The sequence below is a fragment of the Oncorhynchus gorbuscha genome, linkage group LG23 (genome assembly GCF_021184085.1).
Source record: "Oncorhynchus gorbuscha isolate QuinsamMale2020 ecotype Even-year linkage group LG23, OgorEven_v1.0, whole genome shotgun sequence".
Taxonomy (NCBI): Eukaryota; Metazoa; Chordata; class Actinopteri; order Salmoniformes; family Salmonidae; genus Oncorhynchus; species Oncorhynchus gorbuscha.
Genome location: NC_060195.1, coordinates 53,729,383 through 53,748,761, shown reverse-complemented (window position 1 = coordinate 53,748,761; position 19,379 = coordinate 53,729,383).

The window sequence follows — 19,379 nt, the reverse complement described above, 5'->3', positions numbered from 1 at the left end:
ATGATTAAAGGCCAATCATTAAGTTAATCTGACAACATGTATGAATTTAAATTATATGCAATTGACACAATAATACTAATGCAATGGTATCAAACAGTTGTCCACAGTCATTAACATCCATATCAACGTCAACTTTAAATCATAAACCGCCAAACTAATTAGCAAATGTTAGCGCATCTGCATGTCTAGGCTATACTCTGCTTTGCCAAGTTTCTTTTCCATTCTACATGTCAGTCTGACATCATATAGGACTAGGATGCACACACACACACACACACACACACACACACACACACACACACACACACACACACACACACACACACACACACACACACACACACACACACACACACACACACACACACACACACACACACACACACACACACACACACACACACACACACACACACACACACACACACACACACACACACACCACAGATTGATTTGGAGCAGGCCAAAAAAGCAGAGTGCTACGGTTCTCACAGAGCACCTTCAAATCAACTGTCAACAGCCCAGTCTGTGCCTAACTGCTCTTGGTTGACATTTGAACAAATAGTATAACTGAACTCATACCGTATTCACAAACGTAATCTATATCTATAAAACATTTCTCATAAAAAGAAATGTTATCCTTGTATACTGCATGAGCTCCTTAGTTTGTTGAGTATCAAACGTTTATAATAGTAACATTATTGACTATCTTGCAGTAATACCAGTAGTGGTGGTCCTTGTGAAATGTTTCTCCATGTATTAACCCCATTTATCCTCGGAGGTAAATACATCCTGGGAGACTGCACACGGAGCCATGAAAAGGCACCTCTGCACCCTCTCCTGTGAGCGTCTCCACAAAAATGTATATTTGCCAGTTCAAACAAAGCTAACTCTCCAGTGACTCCAGCAACACAGGACTTCCGCAAACCTATTAGCAATGCTTTTTCCAAGGGCACCCTCAGGAAAGACATGATTCCCAACAAAACCAGCTCGCTGTACATTTTACACACGGAAATATAGAACGTGCTGCAAATGCACTGTGACATGGAGAGTGCCTGGAACGATGTATCCTGTTGTGGTATGACAGAGGGAAATACAGTAACAATATAGATTGTGACATCTAGATATCTAGAAATCAAACATGTAAGGTCTAGTTTTTAAAAAATCTACAGCCGCGTGTACTGCATTGGCTTCTGGGTAGAAGTATCTGTTCACATTTACAGAGACACTGTTCACGTACTGTTGAGTTGGTTGTCAAAAGTGAGGTGACTTTGGAGTCATCTGAGCGGTTTTCTAAGGTTTTGATCTCAAGCTTTGTCGCACAGTACTCGTTCAGCAGTGGTTCTGGCGACTGATCAGAAACGGGATCCAGGAAAGTAGTTCAGAAAAGTAAGTAAAGTACCGTGCCGGCCAAGTTCCACGGGATGTTAAACTACAAAGAAACACACCGATGAAAGAGTATAAAACAGATCAATTATTCCATAAAGATCATTAGCTCCAAAAGTGATTAAGATTATGGTCAGAACATTTTTCAGGAGGAACATTTAGTAGCTCCAATTCATGATAATTAATGCTCTTTCCCGGAGGTATTTACATTTTGATGGTCTAAAGTACAATTAGGGTTTTGAAACACTGTCCAACACTACGCTGTATTTCCCATGCAGGCAGGAAGTATATGAACATTGGGAAATATCCACTTCTTCAAGTGGGATTTACAAGCCAAATCCTTTGGATGTGTTCAAGCTGTCACTGATTGGAGCAGAGTGACTGGCTTTCTTTGGCTGAATCCATGGAGGGAGGAAGGGAGGGAGGGGGAGAGAGAGAGAGAGAGAGAAAGGACCGATGTTGGATCTTACCCTGTTGAAGGATAAATGTAAAACCTGTAGTGTTTTTTGGCTTTGAAAGGCTTCTGAAGTTTGCAATTTCCACTTGAAATTTCAGACTTGATTTTCCCTCACGAAAAAGGTATCAACCCCTCCAATAATTTTCATTTATTATAAATCCACATAATAGTTCACATTTCCTGTTGCTGCAGGATTATTTTCATGGTGTAGCAAACTGACTCAAATTAAGATCCTACATCTGTAAGCAGCATGTAGATGATTGGGAGAGGGAAATGGGAGGAGAGAGAGTGTAAAGGAGAGACATTTTTAAACTGTAGGGAGCAGCAGCAGCCTTTCAAATAAGGCAAGTGCAGTTACTATGCTACAGGACAGCAGTGAGAAATGTGAGATATGTAGACAAGAGCCTCTGCCCTGCTTACAGCTATGAAATAACTACCACAAAAATGCAAATAATAGGGGAGGGACTCATTTATATTAGCAGATTACATATCAACACACTGTCATAATTGATGTTACTTAATATCATTTTGTGATGTACGTATTCAAGTCATGTGCTTTAGAACTGATTACACCAACACTGTGTGTGTGTGTGTGTGTGTGTGTGTGTGTGTGTGTGTGTGTGTGTGTGTGTGTGTGTGTGTGTGTGTGTGTGTGTGTGTGTGTGTGTGTGTGTGTGTGTGTGTGTGTGTGTGTGTGTGTGTGTGTGTGTGTGTGTGTGTGTGTGTGTGTGTGTGTGTGTGTGTGTGTGTGTGTGTGTGTGTGTGTGTGAACGTGCGAGTGTGTGTGTTTCACTACAAACTATGCCTATTTTCTTGTCTTATATTAGATGAGAACATGCTCATGCAACTATATGCCAGAACAGTTGCTCATAGAAGAATGAAACTATACAATTCCATCTTGCTCTATATCTGTCAGCTTTGAAAAATAGTCTTAAAAAACATATGGTAGTATGTAAATGTTAAATATGACATTACAGGAGTTACGTTGTTCTGTGATTATGCCATAATAACCACTTCTTATTAAACTGATCTCAACCACATCAAACACAGACAGATGGTCAGGAGAGAAGCATTCTTTTATGTGCTTTTTATCTCTTCAAAAAGTATTTTCCAGGCATTTAAAAACTGGACATCTAGACACAACAGAAGGACAGGCCCTGGCATCCTCTCATACCTCATCCAATGATTGGTGGCTTCAACGGTTTGATACTTCCTGGATCTGGACCATGGAGTCCCCAGGGTCCACTCTGGTCGGCTAGGGAGACAGGGGAGAGGCACGCATACTAATTTATTCACAAGACTAAAATGAGGGAAAATTCCAATTTTTAAAGAGGCTAAGGAACTGTGGTCAGAGGAGAGTAAGTAATTCTACCTGGGCAGCAACATCGTCTCAGTGACTTCGCTCCGCTGGTATGGTGTCCATACCAGTCACACAGGTACAGGGTTCATATTAGGGTGGGAAATGAGTTGATGATCTTCCTCCTTTTGGTACTTTTCTCGGTTTACGAACACTAGAAAGCTGATATGATATCTCACCATCAAATTCAACATAACCTCACATTTCTAAAGAAGTGTACTAAATATTTTTCTGTCTGTTTATGTTGTTTGTTATAAATGGATATTTGATGTCTGATAAATGTAGAGCCTGGTTCAAAGTTCAAGTGGGTTTTAATAAAATATTGATTTTGGGATGTTCATTTAAAATAGAAATGGAGTATCCTCAGGCAGAAACTAGTTACTTGCTTGATCTGTTACTTGTTCGATCTGTTACTTGTTTGATCTGTTACTTGTTTGCAAGATGTTTTTAAATGGTAACGTGTCAAGTCAAGCTATGTACTGACAAGCTAAACCCCGGCTCATCAGTTTGTCATTGCCATCCATGTCATTACGTCATTCAACACTTCATCTGGTAAACACTCAGGTGAAATAAACATAATCAATACATTTAGCTTTTGGGTTAAAATATGAGCATGCATAATACAAGTGATGTGATATTATAGTCATCTATTCTGCCTGTAAATAGCCTTCGTGTACTGTAGCCAAATAGCCTTGATTTACACACACTTTTCTGAGTCGGATTTGCTCTTTTGTTCTTGTGCATGTTTATTCTAAGCTTCCACCCTGCTGGTTTGTCGTGACCTCTGCACAGGTCAGCCCTGCAGCAGCTAGCCGTGAATGAATCACCGCTACACATGACACTGGCAAGGCACTGGTATGAGTCAATACTGGTTTCTTGTTGCCTAGAATGTAAATGTAGCTGATCATAGGGGTTCTCTCGCCTTGCAACCGTTTCACGAACTACGGCATGCCAACCCTTAGGCGGGAATGCCATCTAGCAAGAACCCGGTCATGTTTTTTTAAATATACCGCTTTCACTGTCAAGGTGAGTTCATCCTGGCAGGCATAATGAAACGTGTTTGATTGTAACACTTGATATATTTCCATTCACGGCTGACACGTCTGCAAATCAAGTGGGCACATCGTTTTTTTTTTTCTTTCTCCAGTTTCGCTTTTGTGCAAGCAAGCACAAACGTGGGCTAGCGTGGATGTCCATAGCGCTGCTGACAGTGACGAGACACATTAGTAAATAACTACGCTGGATAACAGTCAAAATAGACCATCAAGTCTGCTTCATAATAGTTTTTGGGCCACCGTCGAATGACATTTATGTATAGCTTTTAAGAGGCGAGCCAATGAAACGCTGGCTTTAAAATAAAGTCGGCTATGATTCATGTCATCTAGCTGTCAGTCTTACATGAATATTATGACCATATCCGTTATGTTGTACAGCTATAATCTACTCCAGCTGTAAAATAGAATGTGGCATGACATCACGGAGGATATTTCCTTGGTGGCAGGCTGTTGCCTGCAAATGAGAGGTACACCAGGTGAATACAACTACAACCCAAAACAATGGGTGTAACAGGACCGAAATGACAATTGTAAGGGGGAAGAAATGTGTGTTACATGCTTACTGGTTCGCTATGAACTAGGACAGAGAGACGTATTCATCTAATATGTTGAGGTGTAGGTTTCTGTGATTTTAGCTACTCTTTCATCAAAGAGCTCTAATTGAGGCGGCAGGGTAGCCTAGTGGTTAGAGCGTTGGACTAGTGACCGGAAGGTCGAAAGTTCAAACCCCCGAGCTGACAAGGTACAAATCTGTCGTTCTGCCCCTGAACAGGCAGTTAACCCACTGTTCCTAGGCTGTCATTGAAAATAAGAATTTGTTCTTAACTGACTTGCCTGGTTAAATAAAGGTAAAATAAAATAAATAAATTGTGTTGAATTCACTCCAGCAGACAAAATACATTATCAACCTGACCTTTTTTTTTCAAGTTAGAAAGTTAGGAAGAGAGACGATTGTACCATAGCGTTTGCATTACTGTACTTTCCTAAGCAGTCATCTGGGCACATACGATAACTACACGGTTGTTTTTCAAAATGCTAATTATTGATAAATGCATCCTCAGTGTTTCCTTATCAGCCAAGGAAGGGGTGTCTATTTATTCTGAATATTTCTTTGATTTCCTCCTCACCAGATTCCTTTGAAAATTGCAGAACTTGTTTTGTATGCAAAGGTGCCTAGCTTACAGTCATTTATTTTATTTGTATGCCTCTTTCTCCTCTAATGTGACAAATAAGAAATGGCAATCTCTGCCCCGGGAAATGTGTCAGGCACCGGAGCAGCACTGTCAGTCATATTAAAGTATAAGCTGCTCCTTTAAAAAAAGCATGTTGATTCTCCATACTCCAATATTGACTAACTGTCTCTGTTTGATGTATGCATTACTAGCCCCATGCAAACGCAATGTTTGGGCTTAGGTTGTTAGTTCTGCCACTGTAACCGATGCAGAGTAACTACTGATGCCCCCAGATATAACAATTGACTGTCCCCATGGACTGAGAGAGAGAATTTGCATGTGACTGAAATTACTGCCCAGCTAGCACATTTAATTCCTTGGAAGTCGTGGGAACGTTTTTTTTTTGGTTTCACATTGGTTGTGGGAACGAAGACAGAATTTTCCTGACCAGTTAAACTAAATATTTTAATTTTTAATTGCCTATTTTGGGATTATTTATTTTTAGGTTGCAGGGTGGTTCTGAGAACTTCCTTGACAGATTTATTTTAGGAGGTTTTATTAACTCTATTATACATGAAAATATAGGTCATTTTGAGGTTTAATAACTTCCTTAAATCTTTCACTGAATGTTTCAATAAGACTTTTAATAACAATGCTAGTTTATTTCGGGTTAACTTTTTGGAACTCCAAGCACAGATGGGATACATGGTAATTAATTTCCCTAGGCATTAATCATGCAAAGACATTTATTTTTCTATTGTGACACAGCATCAGTGAGATTCAAATCCATGATTTTCTGTTCTCTATCCATTGAATTAGTCCACTTCGCCACCAGGATGGAGCAAGCATTCCATGTTTTCTTTATGCATACAAAGCTGTTTTATTCTATTCAAACAGACCCCATTTCCAAGGAAACAAGCACTCTTTAAGATCAAGTGTGGCCAATTAGTAAGCGCACCTGAACAGACTTAGCAAGATAGAGGATATAATTTGTTTTGTTGACGCTGATGTATATGTTTTTAAATAACATTATTAGAATGTTCTTGGAAATTTACTAACGTTTTCTTGTGGTTTTTATGGAACTTTTTCTTAATCTTCTGAGGATAGAGCTTATTGTGTACAATTCCATTTTTTTTTACATTTCCAGAATATCACAGAAAACCATACATTCTCTGAACGTTCTGAGAACATCGCTTATGTTAGAACATTTTTGAGAACAGTCCCAGAACGTAGTAAAAATATGATGTTAAGTAGAACTTGTGTGGAATGTTCTGTGGAAGAACTGAAATTCCCACAGAAGAACATTGTTTCTTAATGTTCTCTAATCTATTTTAGAACATGTACAATGTTAATCCAGTGGGAGAATGTTCCTAGAAAATGACCAAAATTTAAATCAAATGTAACCATGTTAGAATTTTATGGAAATGTTCTGTTAAAATTATATCTTTTTTGGTAAAGTTCCTTTTTTGTATTGAGAATGTTCCAAAGCCAAGCAATCATCCTGCACCAAGACTGCATGAAAAATAACCATGGGACAACCACGCACTCACCAAGCTCTAAGAAACATGTTGTTCTCAGAACATTATGTGCTAGCTAGGTGAAATCTGGCAAAATCCAATAATGTAATGACATACACTGTGTACAAAACATTAAGAAAGCCTTCCTAATATTGAGTTGAACAGAACAGCCTCAATTCGTTGAGACATGGACTCTCCAAGATGTCGAAAGCGTTCCACAGGGAAGCTGGTCCATTTTGAGTCCAATGCTTCCCACAGTTGGGTTAAGTTGGCTGGATGTTCTTTTGGTGGTGGACCACTCTTGATACACAAAACTGTGTATCAACTGTTGAGCGTGAAAAACTCAGCAGTGTTGCAGTTCTTCACACAAACCGGTGCACCTGGCACCTACTAACATACCCAGTTCAAAGACATAAATCTTTTATCTTTCCCATTTACATATACACAATCTATGTCCCAAATGTCTAATGGCTTAACAATCCTTCTTTAACCTGTCTCCTCCCCTTCATCTACACTGATTGAAGTGGACTTAAAAAGTGACATCAATAATGGATCATAGCTTTCACCTGGATTCACCTGGTCAGCCCATGCCACGGAGAGAGCAGGCGCTCATAATGTTTTGTACACTCCGTGTACAGTTTTGAATTCAGGTTTGTGGGAAAGTGCTATGAGAAACAAAATATTTATCAATAAATGTTATCGTTAGGAGATAAACAATTTGACTTGGTATTTGGAATAATATTGTTTCAAAAAGGCATGTGTCAGAGATGCCAAATTTCAAGTATCCTGGTCGTTGAACTAGTCCTCAGGTGTAGAATGTGTCTGTCTTTTCCTTTGATTTACCGTTTGTTTATGGAAACACTTCAGAAGTTACAAAAGGTCCGACGAGGAACAAATGTTGAGCCGCCCCGCTTTCAGTTTCACCATAGATGATGTTGTCTGATGTGCAGTTCACTAGGACAGGGTTGTGGCTATGGGGCTTGTAGCCAGAATGGAGCAGCTGACCAAAATCAAAGAAGAACAAAAAAACTGAACACAAGTTACATTGTGGGATCAGTGCTGACCTTGTCACAGATGAGGTTTCACCATCATTCAAACCTTGCTCATCTCTGCTGGACCTAAATGATTTTAGCGCTTGAATGAATTGGTAAACGACCAATACTAATCTATGACATCATATCCTCTCAGTTTTTTTTTCACCCGTTGATGGTTAATTGAATACAATTGTTAATGAATGGAAATGTATATACATATTAGTCATACATTCAAGCCTGGATTTCTTTCTATATTCTTTTACAGGACCTAACCCCCTCGTTTAGGCAACGAAGGGTTACTCTTCTGGAGTCCGTCCACTCTTAATGAAGCCTTATCTTTCTCACTTTAATCGGTCACCAGATGTGTTTCTTCCCCGTTTTCACAGTTGACATTTTTCTGTTTGACATAATACAGATTCAGGTTCAGAAGTCTGTTTATATAAAGAGAGTTGAGGTTGTTGGCTTTGAAACGACGTGTTCCTCAACATGTGCGATCAGCACTTTCCCAGGGTTATTTCCACATTGTTCGCCAGAGACAGGCAGAGGGACACACACACACACACACACACACACACACACACACACACACACACACACACACACACACACACACACACACACACACACACACACACACACACACACACACACACACACACACACACACACACACACACACACACACACACACACACACAATGACCGACTGACGGACTTTTTTTATTACAAAATATTCACTTTGATTCCTGTCCCATTTGGTGTCCATTCCGAATTGTTTACAACCCATTAAAAGAGTATGAATTATATGTTTGTGCAATACATTCTATTGTGGTTTTAATGTACGTTGTTTGTGTTGCACAATTAGCTACGTTAGGCTAAAATACTAAAGGACTTTGACCTGAAAAGAGAACTCTGCCGGCATGCAGTACCTTACCTCAAACATCTTTCCCCAAGTGTGGCATGTGTTTGTGTGTGTGTATGTGTTAGTGCCTGCATGCATGAGCGTGTGTCTGTCCCCCACATTCCATATTTACTGACTTGAGTAACTAAAACACTGAATACTGTAGCCCACATGAACCCAAGTTCTCATCCAAGCAGCTGTACCTACATATGTCCTTATTTTCCTCTGACCTCCTCTGATATGCAGTAAGCATATGGAGTGATTTCACAACATAAATAAACCAGGCCAGAGACAGTATGATGTAAGAACCCACAGCACTCCAATGTTGTCCCTTTGAAGTATGTGTTATTATTGAACAAGCAACAACAGAGCTGATATGATCTGTATCTTCAGTTTTAACCCCTGGTCTCGTTGCAAAGACGTTTCATGGAGTAGGAAAATATACTTGTTTATTAAAATTGTGAAAGATGAGAATAAATCTAATTACATTGAAGTAGGTCAGAAATGAGCTACTGAGTATACAAGTAACCAAACTGAATATTTAATTGGGAATACCCCCCTATTCCCCCCCCCTATTTTCTGCCTCTGCCTCCCCCTCTCTCTTTCTTCTCAACCTGCACTCCTTTCGGAGACTTCCTGTAATTTATTTAATCAAAATCACCTGAACATTGTTGGATTGTTATCAAATGGCTTTTGGAGTAATAAAATAGGAAGAAGAAGGAAGAATACTTTTCTATAAATAGACCAGAGACCAGAGGCCTCATGGTGCCCAGATGACAGGAAGCAACTGAGGCCTATCATGTGGGGAATGCCTTTTTCTCCCAGAAAGGAAATTAATTTATTGTGATTTTAGAAAACGTTCACAAGTGTTTTGTTTAAAGGCTGGAGTCTGGGTTCTCTTTCTTCATTGATGTTGTGATGAGAGATGCCTTTCTCCCAAGATATCCCTCCTATTGTAACCCAAATACTGCTCTTTCTCAAAGCATTGGCCAAGATATCACAGTTTTCCCGAAATCGCTCCGTCCATGGTGGACCGACCAGGCTTTAGTGTTGTGCTTCCTCCCTGCATTCAAACGTCTTCATTAAAGTCTGGAATGTATTGTGTTATCATTTGATGTTGGAAGCTTGGGAAGCAAGAAAGCACTTCTGTCACTTCTGTTTGCTTTGAACCTGTCCCTGTATGTGACATGCTTGGAGTACGCCCGGTATGGTGGCTGATGGGATATCGTTTTATCATCTCAACTCTCTGGAGATAATCTACTAGCAAAGACCATATTGGAAAACTTTTCATGTGATCACGAATTAAAGGTTTTCGACAGACGTTTAACCAACAGTGCCATAGGCCTTTTATAAATATGTAGGCCACAATGCCTGCTGTGAAACCCAAAGCAGATATACAGGGTCAGAAAAGGACATTACTGTTTATCTTTTCTAATTGTTAAGGGATCTAAATGTATACACGTTTCTTTGGCATGGAACCCAGAGCTCTGTGTTGACAAGAAATGGACGTCTTCAATGGATAATGGTCTCTTCAACAAAGAACACAGAGATCCATAAATTACATTTCAGTCTCTGACTTTAAAATGTTGTCCGTATTAACTGATTCTGTCTTCCTTAGAAGGCCTTTAGAGTGTAAATTATTGCTCCATAATATGTAATATGTTCTGTGATGTTGTGAGAACTTCCCTTTGCGTTTCGAGGGAATGTATGTGTCTGTGTGTATGTGTGTATGTGTGTGTGTGTTTAGTTTTGTGAAATTACACAGACAGAGTTGATTTCCATGATAATAAAATGCTTCCAATCGAAAAGGGACCATGTGGTCAATGAAAGGATGGCCAATTCCACCAACTCTTATTGGTTTAGTCTGGTTTGGCTACGATGTCCCATGTTCTTGGAACTAAAATCCAATGGGCACGTGAACACTATAATCTTCAACTTCCGTCACATAGAAATAGATCCAGATGGAATCCTGGTCCAACCACCAACTTAGGCCTTATTTCAACTTTTGATTCCAAAACAGTTAATGATCCGGATCAAAGCGACTTAAAAAATATATTTTCGCATCACATACATCTCTCTCACTCTCCTTTGAATATAGAAGAAACATGCACATCAGATGGAGCAGCAATGTAACGTATGTACAGTACCAGACAAAAGTTTGGACACAGCTACTCGTTCAAGGGTTTTTCTTTCTTTATGCTATTTTCTACATTGTAGGATAATAGTGAAGACATCAACACTATAAAATAACATGTGGAATCATGTAGTATCCAAAAAAGTGTTAAATAAATCAAATTCTATTTTATATTTCAGATTCTTCAAAGTAGCCACTCTGCGTTGATGAGAGCTTTGCACACTCTTGGCATTCTCTCAACCAGCTTCATGGGGAAGGCTTTTTCAACAGTCATGAAGGAGTTCCCACATATGCTGAACACCTGCTTTTCCTTCACTCTGCGGTCCAACTCATCCCAAACCATTTCAATTCGGTTGAGGTCGGGTAATTGTAGAAGCAAGGTCATCTGATGCAGCATTCCATCACTCTCCTTCTTGGTCAAATAGCCCATGCACAGCCTGGAGGTGTGTTTTGAGTCATTGACCTGTTGAAAAATAAATGATAGTCCTACCAAGTGCAAGCCAGATAGGATGGCGTATCGCTGCAGAATGCTGCAGAATGTTTTGAATTCTAAATAAATCACAGACAGTATCACCAGCAAAGCACCCCCACACAATCACACCTCCTCCTCCATGCTTCAGGGTGGGAACCACACATGCGGAGATCATCCGTTCACCTACTCTGTGTCTCACAAAGAAAAGAAAAAAAGAAAATAAATCTGAAATTTGGACTCATTAGTCCATTGGTCATGTTTCTTTGCACAAGCAAGTCTCTTATTCTTATTGGTGTCCTTTAGTAGTAGTTTGTTTGTAGCAATTCAAGCATAAAGGCCTGATTCACGCAGTCTCCTCTGAACAGTCGATGTTAAGTTGAGATGTGTCTGTTACTTGAATTCTGTGAAGCTTTTATTTGGGCTGCAATCTGAGGTGCAGTTAACTATAATGAACTTATCCTCTTCCTTTCCTGTGGTGGTCCTCATGAACACCAGTTTCATCATAGCGCTTGATGGTTTTTGCGACTGCACTTGAAGAAACCTTCAAAGTTCTTGAAATGTTCCGCATTGACTGACCTTCATGTCTTAAAATAATGATGGACTGTCGATTCTCTTTAAATTGTACTTTTATTTAACTAGGCAAATCAGTTAAGAACAAATTCTTATTTACAATGACGGTCTACCCCGGCCAAACCTGGACGACGCTGGGCCAATTGTGCACCGCCCTATGGGACTCCCAATCACGGCTGGATGTAATATAGCCTGGATTCAAACCAGGGACTGTAGTGACTCCTCTTGCACTCGGGAGCCCCATTCCAGGTGACTACCTCATGAAGCTGGTTGAGAGAATGCCAAGGGTGTGCAAAGCTTGTCATCAAGGCAAAGGGTAGCTACTTTGAAGAATCTGAAATATAAAATATATTTTGATTTGCTTAACACTTGTTTTGGTTACTACAGGAGTCCATATGTGCTATTTCATAGTTTTATGTCTTTACTATTATTCTACAATGTAGAACATTGTAAAAAAAAAAAAAAAAAAAAAAACTTGGATGAGTAGGTGTGTTCATACTTTTGACTGGTACTGTAGGCTGCTGAAATGTGGTGCTATTCTATAATATGTATAGTGATGTAACTATCATGACGCTTTTAAGCTTTTTTCATTTGCGATTTTCAGTTATTAACAATTAATAACGTCTAGAACATGTCGCCAAATAAACTATTACAATAAACTATAAACTACTTGGACAGTAGTAAGACACTTGATCAAATCTATGGTAAGCATACAGTAGCTTGCCTGTCTCCTGCATGTATGACTTTGGTTCTTTAGCTTCTTCTTCTCTCCAGTAGTAAGATTCTCTGCATGTGATGTGGACCGAGAATACTTTTGACACATCTCCTGAAACCGACTTCTAATTTGTCCCTGGGGCAGTAGTTATGACTTGAGTGACACGGAGGTCTGACAACATGACTTTTCTCTCTTCAGGCCAAGTCTCCAATTCTCGACTCCAGTCTACAAAACCAGGGTGTCTTACGATTTGGTATTTATTTATTTCCTTCTCATATGGGACATCGGTTCGAATTAGAGCAGCGGCTATCTGTCATTCCTGACTCTCAGGGGCTCATCCATGACAGACAGACAGAGCCACGGATACAACACCAGGTGTTTTATCCTCATTGAGGTGGCTATGATATGGCACCTATCTGTTTTTTTATAGCTCAACCTGTCAAGGGAGCCAGATTTAATTAATGTAATGATCAAAGAAGGAAAAGCAAGTTTAGCCCTGAGGTACGGATCCCAGGGAGCCTTGCATGCTGCTAATTATTTAGCATTAAGGTAGACAGGCCTACGTGTAGATGACTACTTCAAGGATTTGATTGGGGTTTAGTTTGTTACAACAGTAGAGAGCCCGGAGGTGTCTGTAGTGACATCAAAACATCAGGGTGGATAAATCTGCTCTTGTAAACTGTCTCTAGGCAGCCACAGGTAAGCAGAAGCCTTTATCCACTCTGACAGGGGATGTAAAAAACAAATATGTAGGCTAGAGCGTAGAGGATCTGGGCTGGCTGATGGAACGTCTGTGGCAACTTTTAATGTCAAAGTGTAACTTTTTGTTCATAAGATGTTGGTAATCTTGTCAATGTACAGTAACTGATACTACAGTATGTGGGTGGTAAGATGGCTCTGGAGAGGCTGTAGAATAAACAGAGTTTTGTTTAGTCTGGTTTGTAACCATATACACTATTTCTCCTGGCTTGTGCTATAACAGGGTTTTGTGTTATTCACAACTCATAACAGTCATAACATTTCATAAGAGAGAATAAAATGCAAAATATGCACCAGCAACACACCACGTGAGCTAAACTTGCATTCATTTAAAACATGTATATATTCCTACTGAATCAAACCTGGAACCTCATTCAGAGAACAAATATCTAGTTTCCATAATTCTCTATGCTGGCTGACAGTCGTTGGCACATTTGGTACAATAGGGACATTTCCTCATGAAGAACATCAGCATGTATATAATAATTTGTCAACAGAGCAACAATGTAAGTAAATCATTCTGAACTTGCCCAGATTTACACGACAGCCTGCCAACAGCTAATTACGGTACGTCCCGTCTGTTTTACGATAGCTGGGGTTTTTTCACGAGTTCTGGCCAAGGGGTTGTCACCAGGGTCCTGATGAGACACTAGGTTTCCAACAAGGCATTCTTCCTGGCCATCTGAAGAGTGAACACCATGACAACAGATTTCTGGGAGAATGAAATGCATGTCGAAATGAAATGCATTCTTGGAAAAAAAAGGGGGTTGAAGTGAAGTTGGCGTTATGTTGACATGCTTTACAGCAAATGTGGACGTTTCGGCGGTGTGGATGAATGTGCTAAAGGCAGCCTGATGACTGTCTTACATGGACAACATTGCAGTGGTGCACAAATTTGGGACAAAGAGAGGAAAAAGACAGACAGGTGGAGGATAGTAGGAAGGAACCAGAGTGGATATTGCACTTCCAAAAAGGAAACTCATATTGAGGCCTTCACATTCCGTTGTGAACAAAATGGCCTGAGAAACGCCAAAACTTTGACCAACAGTGTTCTTCAGATTCAAGTGCAGCAAGCCAGAAATGCAATAATTCTCACAGAAGCAGAGACTGTAAAGAAGCAGAGACTGTAAGGTCCCCACGATGTTCCTTGAACACGTAAAGTCCGCTTATATGTTTGTATCAACCACCCATCATGGTTGATCAGAGCTACTTAACTGGTGTCATATAAACAACAATTGTGCCAATTCAATCGTTCGCAGCCTCGCATATCTCCACCATTGTGAAGCACGCCACCATTTTTCAAAGCTGTAATCGAGGTTGCTATAATGGCACATTAAAGAGAGAAAAATGTGATCAGATTGCCATAACCAAACCTGATAAAAATGAGCCCTATCGTTTTATATTAAACAATTACGTATGTTTGGTTTAAAGGGAGCTCCTTCACTGTGAGTACTTAGGTGTCTTTTATTCTGTGAAATGTGCCTGAGGTGAGGAGTCTGTGTTACCATGTGGAGATCTCGGCTCGAATCATTTGAAAGCCCCTCTGTACCTCAGAGGCATTCAATCGCCTGCCTTGCTTTCTGTTGCGCTTGGAAATGACTACCCTGTCTGTCTGTCTGTTACTGTGTGTTTGCTTTTGAAGGGTTAGCCACCAGTAATCTGGAAATACCACAAAATGAAACGGGTGACTGCTGAGCCTTGAACTGAATGCCATAATGTGTGTTATAGTAAGGTATTGAGGTTTAAGATCGTTATACAGGACCTAGAAATAATCATAATAACACAATGGTTGACATTTTCACCACAGAGGTATTTTTTGGGGGGGACAGTGCTGTTATGTTTCTTTTTCAAGCTGAATGTGTTCCGTTCGTTTGACACTGACCCGAACTCTGAATCTCAATAAAATGTCTGTTTTATCCAGTATAACTTCATATACAGTACGACGAGGCAGTATTGTGCCGTTTGCAGGTGAAGTTAAGCGTTTATGAAGGTGCTCATTATCATGTTGTTGTTGTTGACAAGTGGGGACATTCGCCTGCTTCGGATGCTTCAGAGGCCCAGTACTAACCCCTCAGCCTCTATAGCCACAGTATTGTTCTATAAATAAAACAGCAGTGGTATCTCCATCCCTGAATTAGTTATTTACTGCTTGTAAATTATGACAGTCAAACAAGCGTCTATACTTAACTGTTCCTCCGGTTGTGCCTGTGGGGATGAAATGAATGGACAGACAGAAAGGATTTGGCCTCGGACTGACATGACAGACACACGGGGCTTTCTTTGAGTCATGTGAACGGACGGGTTTTTAATTTTTTTTTTAGCTACCCCCCTTCCAAATCCCCGCATCTCAATGACTAGACGTTGAGACAACAAAACGTCTACTGTCTAACTCTACACAACGTTGGTGTGTGCAGAGTTACCTCGAAGGGCTGCCAAAAAATGAACTCTTTCTTTTTTCAGACCTGAGTATTGCTGTGGTGTGGCGGCCATTGTTGTCATTGTTCCTGGGAGGCAACTCTCCTTAGCGTGTTTGTCACCACAAAGACAGGCCCAGTAACCTGTTCGCCTGCAGCTGGTGCCCACCTGCAGAGCAAGTCAAATTAGGGAAGGAGCCCCACTGTTCTGGCTCTAGTGTCTGTGGGTTTTGTGTTGTGTGTGATATTAGCTTTGGTCCCACTCAGTGTGGAGGTTGGCGATGGGATGGTCAGTTTTTGAAGCTCTTTGTTTTGGTCCCTCACGTCAACATTTCTTAACCCAAGCTGTAACCGTGCCAGTTAGGCACAGCTTTTTCTACAGTTGGGTATTCTGCCTTCACCCCCACCCTCCTCCCCACCCCCCAGAATAGCATACTCCATTCTACCAACGGTTTCAGATTCCGCATGGTGCTATTAATAAGTCCGTTGCTTAGACTTGTCATAAAACTGTTTCTAAATGACAGTGCAACTGATAGGCCAACTGCCAAACGCATAGAAAACAAATATGGTGTTCTTTAAACGTGTATTTGTGGTGTTGAATATTTCTACTGTGCATTTTCCTTATGTTATTGTGACAATATAGCGAGAGACTATTCAACATTTATTGATATTGAAGAGGAAGAAAATGTTATGCTTATAAAACAGGCTGCTTCGAGTCAAATGTTACAGAAATGCATCGCTATTCGCCGTTTATTAAATCCTGCTACATTCTCTGTTGGTCTTATATCACACAACTGCGAACAGATAAAACATTCATGTTGCTGAGTGGAACTTTGGCAAAAGAAAAAATAAAATCACTAAATCCTGCAAAAACAATTCTTAATCGAATTTCTCTGAGAAATAACACACATCCTTGTTCCATTAGAATCTAATCTCAAAGTCCTTTAGAAAGAAAAAAAACTGGATCTGTGTCCATTTTTTTAAGCAATCTAATTTGGCCTTTTATGAGGGATTGGAAGCTCTGGGAAGCCTTAGGGTTCTTTTCATGATAACACAAGATGCTCTTGTTAGCTAGCTACTGCAACTCCTCGACACTGAGATAGAAAACAGATATTAATCATGATTTGGACACACCAAAAATTCACAAATGGGGGTCACGGCTAAGGGATTCAGTTGGCTGAGACAAGGTGGTTCATTGTTATCATGGCTTCCAGTCCCAAGAATGTTGCATGTCTTGTGACTTTCAGGGGTCAGGGGGGAAAAAATGACATCACCAACTTTTTGTTCACACATTAGGGGGATTCTGGGATTGTGACACAGTGGCACCTTGTGTTCTTATTATCCTCCCTTTCTCTCTTTCTCTTTTAAGAGCCTGGATTGTGTTCTCGCCTTCTTCTGTCCTTTCAAATAATACCTTTTTTCCCCCCCCCTCTCGTCTTTCGGCAGCTGCGGCCACATGAAGTGGAGAAAATGACACTCCATCTAATGATGAATGATACTTGACCTCCAGACCTGTTCCTCAGAGCCTCAGCGAACACGGAACATTAGCATGAACCATGGTTCACGGGGTCCCTGGGATACACTGTTTAGTTTAGTGTAACAAAAAACACACACGCAAGAGGTTTGGACCTTTTCCTCACTTACTAAAAAGGTGTTTCCAAAAATGAAGATTAAATACGTGTCCGTATAGATTACATATTGGAAAACGTTCATCGATATAAGGTCGCGCCACACAATTTCGAGTGGGGGGGGGGATCATGGGCGACATGACTGTGACATACATTCCACAGCAGTAGGGTTGCCCAAGTAGAGGCCCGGCTTTTGTTATATGATTAATTACTGGAAGCAACAGTTATGGCGGGATTAACAATTAGTTGGACCTGTCAAGTAGTCAGTCTAAGATGGCAAACTAATTGAACGGCTGGTCGCCCATTGTGTCCCAGAGCAAGGCCATGGAAGTGAGACGGATCCCCTTCCTTTCATCTCTTTTACATGGCTGATACCGTGCTGGAGAAAGGCCTGCCATCAGCCAGGGTCATTTTCTATAAATATTAATATCCATAGTTTCCAACTATGAACTTTGAAACTAAGAAAGTTACCTTCGTGGCGCTGTACATTTGATTAGAGCGAGGGTATGTTTCTGTTCTTCATTTAGAGAAAGAGTGCAACATTTTTGTTCCTCGCGTCAGCAAGATGCCTCTGGTTTGTATTGCTACTATTATAACCTGCAGATGCGAACAAGTAGATTGAACATTTCTCATGTTATAGAAACTGATGAAAGAATATGGGAAATTCTAAGGGCTCTATTTGAACAAACTTGACGCAATAGTAAATCTAAGCGCAGGCACTATAGGTTCAGGGGTGTGTCAGAAATATTTGAGCTATTTTCACTATCACAATTATCAACTTGCTGGTGTTAGCATGAAAGGGCTGGGCTTTGATGAATTAACAAGTTGTGGGTGTGTCGAGGCTTGGCCCCTCACTGGCCAATCAATCAGCCCGTGCTCCGTGGCGAAATATGTGGTTGCTTCAAGTTGTGTTTCTGCGGTCTTTTATGTATTGCCTTGGAATCAACTCCAATTCCAATGTTATAGTTTGTTAAATGGCTTACAGAAACAAAATAACAAAATGTCGACTTATCTTTGCTAAATACGTTAACTTCAACCCATTTGCAGTGCACATTGTTCTAAGTAATTGCATGGCTTCAGTAGCGTTCACACTGATATAGGGGCTGGGCCTACTGTAAATTGTGTTATGGCTGAGAATTAACCTGGCAAACATTGTCAATAAGCAAGATTAAATTCGTTATTGATAAGTCCCGAAAATGTAAACTTGTTTTAAATATGTCGCACCATAATTTCTTCCCGTGGGCATATAATATTAAACAACACAATGGAGGGTTTTATGCACATCCAAAAAGTTTCACAGGAGCTGGACGAAGATCCAATATAAATAGGAAAGAGAGAATGTACACCCACCACTAAACTGCTCCCAGATAGGCCTCTTTTTTTGTGAACATAATTGGAACCATCTTACAGATTAGATCCCATTCACACATCTCGAGAAGTTGCAGCGCAAGCGCGCCACGGACGTTGTCCACATGAAACCAGGATGGTGAATCATTCAAATACATTTGGTTGTAATGCAATTTGATGAAGGACAAGCAATCCGTTTAAACAACACCAACAGCAACCGTAAGTAAATCAAATGATATCATAAAACCTAAAAACACTGCTGTTGATCCAGCCTTTGTTATAGTAGGCCTAAGAGAGGAGTTGGGTTTTGAACACAGGCCATTTTTACAGGTTACAGATAACTTCTAAATGATGTTAAACTTCCTTATGACGGGCATGGACACGTAGCCTACATCATGGGGGGGGGGTTTACGCATGTCCAAAACGAGACCCGCATGGCTAAAATACAGGCCTGCCTACAG